We start from the raw sequence: 8472 nt of genomic DNA on the forward strand, positions 1-8472 counted from the left end.
ACATGAAAAACATGTATATTAGTTTTCTTTAATGTTTGGAAAGCAGGTAAATATTTTAGGAAAGGAAGCTTGTTTCAATGATGACCCCAATTCTTCTACCTGCCCCCTTCCTGGCTCTTCTGTGGTAGTGGTGGTTCCAGAGGTTTTCCTCTCACCCCCCTCTTTCCTTTAACAGCCGGTTTGGTTAGTGTCTTAGTTTGCTAGGACTGCTCTGACAAATATCACAGACTGCTTGGCTGCAACAACAGGAATTCATTGTCTCACCACTTTGGAGGTCACAAGTCAAACATCAAGACATCAGCAAGGTCAGGCTTTCTCCAGACTCTGTTGCATCTGGTGATAGGTTTCTGGCAATTCTCCATCACATGATCATCTCTCTTTCTAGCTTCTATGTTGCCTGGCGTCCACTTACACGTCCAACATCCTTCGTCGATAAGAACTTTAACCATATTGGATTGAGACCTAACTTTATTCAACTTCGTCAAAGGTTCTATTTACAAATGGGTTCACACCCACGAGAATATGGAATAAGACTTGAACATGGCTTTTGTGGGAAAAATGATCCAATCCCAACAGTCAGCAAAAAGCCTGGCACCTATAAAGGCCCCGATTGCCCCTCACTTTGTCCTCAGTGGATATGGGAACATCTGGTCACCATCCTTCAGTGGTTTCAGGGGCTGCAACATGGTGGCTCAGTGTCTGAGTTCAGAGGCTAGCTCACTTCCTAGCTCGGGGATCATAACCTCCTGGTGCCTTGAAACTTAAACACATTATTCCTTGTACAGACCTTGGAGCAAGTAAGTTGCGTAACACACTCGTTAGCTGTTCTTACATTTAAAATCACTCTACAGCCACTTCTCCCCACTGCCTTTTCTTCATCCGTGTTATTTCTAGCATCCATTTTGCATTTCTCCTTTGGAGAGTTACTTTCATAGTCTTTCCATCGGGCAAAACAAAACTAGATGCAGGATCCTTTATGATGACGACTCTAAAAGGGCTGACCAAGTATCAAAGAGTCCATCATCCTTCATTTGTCTTGCATCGAGATGCCCCTTATTTGTTCCTTAAATAACTGCTAAGCTATAGCCAGATTTCTGCCAATGAGTAAGGAGAAGGACTAACTCTATTATCCAAGTGCAGAGTCTTAGATCCAGGGAGGCCCAGAATACACAAAGAAGAGGGCGGAGAAGGTAGCCTGTGGGCTCTGCCCAATATCTTGGGCTTGCCCTGCTTCTGATACTATTTTTCTCTTTTTCATCCCCTTGTGTCTCGGTCTCTCTGTCTCTTTTTCCATCTCTCCCTATCTTTGTCCACCCCCCCCCGGCCACTCCATATTTGGTTCTATTAATACCTCTACTTCATGTTTTGACGCAACAAAGGCAGACTTTCAGTTCTTTGCAGGTTTTGGGGGAAGCGGGTCAAACAGAGTGCACTCTCCACCTCCCGGGAAGCCTCTTTCACCAGGAGAGCGGCTCCTTGTTTGGCAGTCCCTATGGCTCTGACCAAGGCTGCTGCCTAGCTCTGGACCCACTCAGCAGTGCTTGGGATGACTGCAAGCCATGGAGTGATCACAGCTGCCTGCCCTGCTCCCTCTTCACGTCCCTGCCTGGGGCAGGGATGCAGTGCTGCCCTGAGGCCCCACACAGCCTGGCTTGCAATTTATACAAGTGCAGCTGATGGGCCCTTTTAAATTGACAAAAGCAGAGAATGGAGCCTGGGAAGCCCTCTGACCCTGGAGCCCAGGTCCGTGGAAATTACAGGCGATGTGCAGCGCGCTGCCTCTTGATGTACTTGCAGTGGGGAGATGTTGCTTAATTTGCCAAGACTCGGAGGTGACCCAGGTTTAATAAAGAGCATTAATGGATTTGAGCTAAAGGTCTGGGCTGTTTCAAGCAGATAGCCTCTTCCTTCTCAGAGAGTTTGCAGGCTCCTGCTCAGTGCCTTCTCTTTAGGGAAATAGCTCAAGCCGCCTGTTTAAAGGGCCTCTCTCTCCCTTTCGTTCTCCACACTAACTGAACTGAGGGGGCCATGTATCCTTCATGTATATGCAAAACCGAAGACATGTGACACTTGCTGTTGTCAAGAACAAGAAAAATGGGCAGTTTCGCATTCTGCTGGTGCAGCATAAATTGCTCCCACCGTTTTGAAAAGCATTTTGGCAACAAGAATCAAAACCCAGAAAAATATGGTGTCTGCCCTTTGACACAGCAATTCCATCTTTATGGTTTTATCTTATGGGATAATTACAGACATGTGCAAACTGTCCATCAAAGCAACGTTCAACAATGGTGAGTTAGAGAAATGAATTACAGCACATCTATGCAATGGCATAAAAAAAGATGTAGAAGTATTGTTATTGATTTGAAATGTGTTTTCGGGTTATAAAACACTATGTGCAGGTGAACTCATTAAAAAAATGTATTAAACTACACGAAGTGTAGACACCGAAATGACTCTGAATGGTGAGATTCTGAGTGATTGCATTTGGTGCTTTACTTTATGTGTCCTCACTTGCAAACCATCTCAACAATTATATGTTACTTGTGCAATTGAAGGCAGTGGGAGACTGGTGTGGAATCTACTCAAAAGCTCAGGACAGCTCAAGTCAAGGCTGCTTCCTACCTTCTAATTTTCTTCTCTCGGAAATATTAAAACATATAGGGTACAGGCTCCGAGACAGGTGGGAGGTGGCCCTTCTTGGGTGGCAAAGCGTTGAGGTGCTCCAGGTCATTGCTGGGCGAGATGTGGTTTCTAAGGGGCACTGGGGACAAACGGCATAGGGCAGACCTTCCCAAAGGGAATGGCACCTTAACAGAGCCCTTCTCCTTGTTCTCCCTGGTCAGTCCCGATTGCTCCTTATGCTTTATTTTCAAGGCTACTTTCTCTACCCAGTTTTAAATGACCCCAACATGCGAGACACTGCGATTTCCCAAGAAGTCTAACCCTAATAGACTATTCTGTCACCTAACAGACCTCACCATTTGTACATTTTCCCTCAAGCTTCCATTAGCCACTGAAGGCTATATTTTCCCCCTTAGTATTTATTCCAAGTTTTTAGTGGTCACTGAATTTAGACTTCTTGAAGGTAATTGCCTGCTTAGCCCTTCTCTCTCTTTCTGATATCAACACCAGGATTACTTTTTATTTTTCCCTGTGATAATTTGGCACCATTGTCTCCAGCCTAATTCCTCTGTAACCCCAGGACGTCTTGCAGTCCCTAACGACTTATCGCTCTATTCAGATGGCCATGTCTTGTTTTATCATTAAAAAAAAAAACTTCCAAACAGCTTTGTACCAACGATTTTAGTCTCAAAATCTTCATGACATCCAAGCTGTTCATTCCTTAGCTTTATGCTTTTATACGCTCTCTGCTATCAAGGGTAAGAAAAGGACAAAAAGCTGATCTGGAACGAGAGTTTGTGTCCTAGGGGACTATGCACTGAAAGAAAAAGGAGTCAAAAAGCACCCACATAAAGCAGGCCTTCAGGCCTCAGTACACGTCTGTGAAATGAATCTTCACTCAGAAGACTGCAGAGGAGTGCAGAGAGGCTGAGCCAGGCCAGCCGGGCGAGCTTTGCAGCTCTCCCACCTCCTACCTTCTTTCCAGACTCCTTGCCCCTTCATCCCACAGATCCCCAGACTTGGCCAGGCTACGTATTTCCTTAGAGTAAGACAGAGAACTGGTGAGATCCACCTGCTTTCAGAACCAGAGTACTTAGTAATGCAATGGTGTGTGTGTGTGTGTGGGGGGGTGGTTCCCAAGTACCCTTCCTGTGGGTTAAACCCTGCATATGATTCTAACACCCTGTTTCAAATGTTCTTACCTCATCACCTAGGAATTTTAATTGAGGTGTGACAATCGTGGTGAGATCCCAGGATAGAAAGGTGCTAGGAGTGAGAAGTACAATAGTTCTGCTATTTCTGATTTTTTCCAGATTTGGGTTCCAGATCCTTCTTTTATGTTTTTTTTTTTTGACCCTATTTCCTCTCTGGCATATCTGTTCAACTAATTGAATTGTAAATGCTCAGTGCTTCCTTTTCACCTTTATGTCACCTAGTTCTGATCTTACCAGGGTGGCTTCTTCTGCAAGGCACAGAGGCCAAGGCAGAGGTTCCAGACAAGGCACGGGGTCCAAGGGAATGCCTCAAAACCCCTGGCACTGCCACAACCTGCTCTGTCCTGTGCTGCCTTGGTGAAGTTTTCCTGCAGTCCTCCAATAGCTTCTGCATACCTCCAGCTTCCTGACATCCTTAGTGAAAATAGGAGGTGGGGATTCCTCAGACCAGTGTATGGACACCATGGGGGGAACTCTGTTTGTGAGCAGGAGCTAAGCATAGCCAGACAGTGGTGTTTTCCCAGTTGTTCTCTTTCTGAGAAGCCCAGTAGGATGAAATCGATCAAATGAGGTATTCTTCTCCCCTCACCTACTGTGTAACGATGTCTTCCAAAAATGAGCAGGAAGACACACTTCCAAGGCAGAGTGACACTGGGAGTAAGGTGGAAAAGATGGAGCTGATGCCCCCAAACTGCCACATGGGGGCAAGTTCCAATGGGCAGGCCTTGTGAATGAACAGAGTGCCCCAACTGCCTACTGCCCCAACCTTCTCCTTTACTTCCCTCACTTCTCAAGTGCTCCCTCACTTCTCAAGCCCACTGGGGTCTGGCTTCAGCTCCCCCCTTCCATTGCAAAAGCTATCATAAGCATCATCAGTCACTCCCCACTCTCAGCAAATCCCATGACCTTTGCCCTACCTTTTCACAGCATTTCACGCTACTAACGCTGCTTTCATTCATTCAGCCTTTCATTTCAATAAATATTTACTAAACACCTTTCTGCTGTGTGCCTAGCACTGCTCTAGGTGCTGGGGTGTACAGTGTATATGGCAGATAAAATCTCTGCCCTTGTGGAGCTTAACGTTTTAGTGAGAAGAGGTAGACAATAAAAACATAAGGGAATTATATGGGATGGTACAAGAGGGTAAGAACTCTGAAGCAAACTGAAGCAGCTGGAATCCGGAGTGAATGAAGATTGGTGCAGTGTTAGAGAAGGCAACCAGGAAAGTTGTCTTTCTGAAGGGAAACAGTGAAGCTGCCTGTAGGCTCCCACCTGGTGTGTCTGAAGAATGAGGAGGCCTGTAGGAGTGGATGGAAGCCAGCAAGGAGGAGGGACTGAGATGTTGGCTTATGTTCTGACTGTGATGGGGAGCCGAGCTGGGAGGCCATGGAATCTGTAGCAGAAGATCGACGTGGTCAGCTGGCCCAGGCTTCGTGTTGAAAAATGATGACAGGCAGCCCATTTGGAAGCCCCTCCACCCGTTCTTGAAATCCTCTCTTCTAATGGCTTCGGCGACCACTCTCTGAGTCTCATTTTACATCACCAATCCTGCCATCCCATTCCCCACCTGAGGTGGTTTGAATCTTCATGTACCCCAGAAAAAACATTTCTTAAATCGAATCCATTCTTGTGGGGGTGAACCCACTATAAGTAGGACCTTTTGATGAGGCCACTTCAGTTAGGGTGTGGTCCACCTCAATCAGGATGGGCTTTAAGCCTATGACTGAAGTCCTTTATAAGCAGAAAGAAATTCAGACAGAAAGAGAGAAAGCTGCCAAAAGCAAGAAACTGAACATCGATGGAACTACGAGATGCCGCCCCATGCCTCACAAGGTGGCAGAGGAGCCCAGGCCCAAGGATTGCCATCAGCCAGCCACAGAGTACCACAGTCTTTGGAAAGAAAGCATCCCCTTCTCTTCCTGCCTCAAAACCGTGATCTGATAAATTTCCATTATTTAACCCAACTCATTTCATGATATTTTGCTTTGAGCAGCCTAAAAAACACCCCATTTAACCGATTCCTTTTTGTGTTTCTTATAGAATATGAGAGTCAGAAGCTGAAAAAGTAGGAACATAAAATATTCAAATGTATCGGCATCTAAACACAAAGGTCCACATCATGAGTAAAATATTAAACTTTGAAAAAGCAAGCCCTAGGGCTTTTTCCCACCAGTAATGGATTGGTCTGGGTGGAAATCACCATGGCTGGGTTTGCTGAGTTCCCACCTAGGAGCACTTCTTTTACAAGCTCAGCCTCAGAACTGGTGCCTTCATGGGTTCTGGGCACATAGTGGGCTGGTTATCATCTAGTTTTCTGAAGAAGAAAACGAAACAAAACTATCTTGATTTCTAATATTTGCTGATTTTCCCCATGGCTAATTTTAAACTCCCGATGTGTGGGGTATGAGGCACCTAACTCCTTGCTTATATGAACTACCTATTTTGTCATCTCCTCCTAAATCACATTGTTTGTTTCTGAACTTTCTCCCTGTTACCCTACTACTTATAATAACTGTAGCTCATTATTGATCTTTTCAAATTGTTCTTGATTAGGGTCATAAATAGTCTTCCAGATATTTTTTTCTTGAAAAAAAATTCTCCCCAAATTTTATTATGATGATTTATAAACGTACTGAAAATTGAAAGAACTGAACAGCGAACACCCATATCTATCTATCCATCAAACATATTTTTTATTGATTCTGACTTCCTTTTTCTTTTCCCACAAATACTATCTCCTTCTCCCTGCCCTTTATCCCTCCAATAGCCTCTAATCTACTTTCTATCTCGGCAAATTTGCTAATTCTAGTTCCCTTTTAGCAGTAACATACAATGTTTGTCCTCAAGTGTCTTGCTTATTTCACTGAGCATAATATTTTCATGGTATTCCATGTTGCAGCATGTCCCAAAATTTCATTCTTTTTTGTGACTAAATAATATTCCATCATATGGTATACTGCATTTTGTTTATCCATTCATTTAGTGATGGACACTTGGGCTGTTCCCCCTTTTGGCTATTCTGCTTATAATGCCGCTATAAACATTGAGGTACACATATCTGTTTCAGACCCTATTTTCACTTTCTTTGGGTATATATTCTGAAGTGGAATTATGGTAATTTTATTCAGACTAATTTTTAATTGATTAGTCCAGGCTTACGTGGAATCTGGTTGGGATTACCTTGAATTTACATACACGTGCATTTGGCATGTATACAATATCAAGTCTTCCTGATAGGATGAAAAGTTCATTTAGTACATGTTTATTTAGAACCTATTATGTACCAGGAACTGCTCTTCATTCTGGGTTAATTAAATTCCTGCTTTCCAAAAACTTCTATTTTGGGGTGGGGGTAGAGAAGACTCATGATGAGCAAGTGAACAAAAGAAAAATAATAGAGACCATTTCAGATGGTGTAAGAATCATGAAGAGAAAAACAATAGGGTGATAAAATAAAGGCAGTCTATTTTGAACTGTGTGTTCAAGGCCATCCTGTTAAAGTGGCAAGGTTTTAGCTGGGAACTGATTACAATGACTCTGCTAAGCAAGCAGGTAGGAGAGGAGCATTCCAGACAGAGGGGAGAGCCAAGAGAAAGGTCCTGAGGCAGGAACCACCTGGTCAGTTTCAAGGGATGGAAGAAAGGCCAATAGGGATGGAGAGTTGAGCCAGGGAGTTGAGTCAGGGAGTGCACTGTGCAAGATGAGGTGTTTTCATCAGTGGTAAGTGATCATGCAGGTTGAGGTAAAAGGCTTGAATATGACTCTTAACACAATAGAAAGCCTTTGAGAGGGTTTTCTTAAAGCAAAATTTGCATTTTTACATGCCTGTTTAGTTGCCTTGATGAGAATAGATTATGTGTGTGTTAGGGGAGGGAAGAGAGGAGGTAGAAGACTATTTAGAAAATTATTGTTCTATCAGGATGAAAGATGATGGGCTTTGGACTAAGGAAATAACAATGGAGTTGGATGGAGCAGATATTTGGAAATAGAGCCAGAGATTTTCTGATTCATTGGTTCAATGGAATGAGGGAGAGGGAGGTGTGAGGAATGGCTCCAAAGGCTTTTGGTTTGAGAAAGTAACTGAAGGGAAGATTGATACCTAGAGCTCCTTTGCAGGCTCCCTGTTTACTTTAAAATACCACCCAAGTGGAGATGTCAAGAGGGAAGTTGGAAGTGTGGGTCTGAGATTCTGAGCAGAGTTCTGCTAGTCACATTTATTTGAAAATCATCAGCTATGGGTGGTTGTTATAGCCATCGTTTTGGAAGAGATCCCAAGAGAAATAGTGTAGCTTGGTAGAAGCTGAGAAGAGAGTGCTGAGAAACTCCGCAAAGGATTTAGGAAAGGAAGACTCAGCAAAGGTGGCTGGGAAGGAGCAGCTATTGGGATGGGGGGGGTAAACAGGATAGTGCATGTATCAGTCAGGTTCTCCCAAGAAACAGACAGAACCAAGAGGAGATTATATGTATGAAGGGATTTATTTTAAGAAATTGGCTCATGTTTTTGTGGTGGCTGACAAGTCTGAAATTCATAGGGCAGGCCGGCAGGCAGGAGACTGAAAACTCAGGCAGAATTTTGTGCTGCATTCTTGAGGAAAAAAATTCTTCTTTCTCTGGAATCCTCCAGTTTTGCTTCTAG

Source organism: Tamandua tetradactyla, chromosome 8 (assembly GCF_023851605.1).
Source record: "Tamandua tetradactyla isolate mTamTet1 chromosome 8, mTamTet1.pri, whole genome shotgun sequence".
In the NCBI taxonomy this organism is placed as follows: domain Eukaryota; kingdom Metazoa; phylum Chordata; class Mammalia; order Pilosa; family Myrmecophagidae; genus Tamandua; species Tamandua tetradactyla.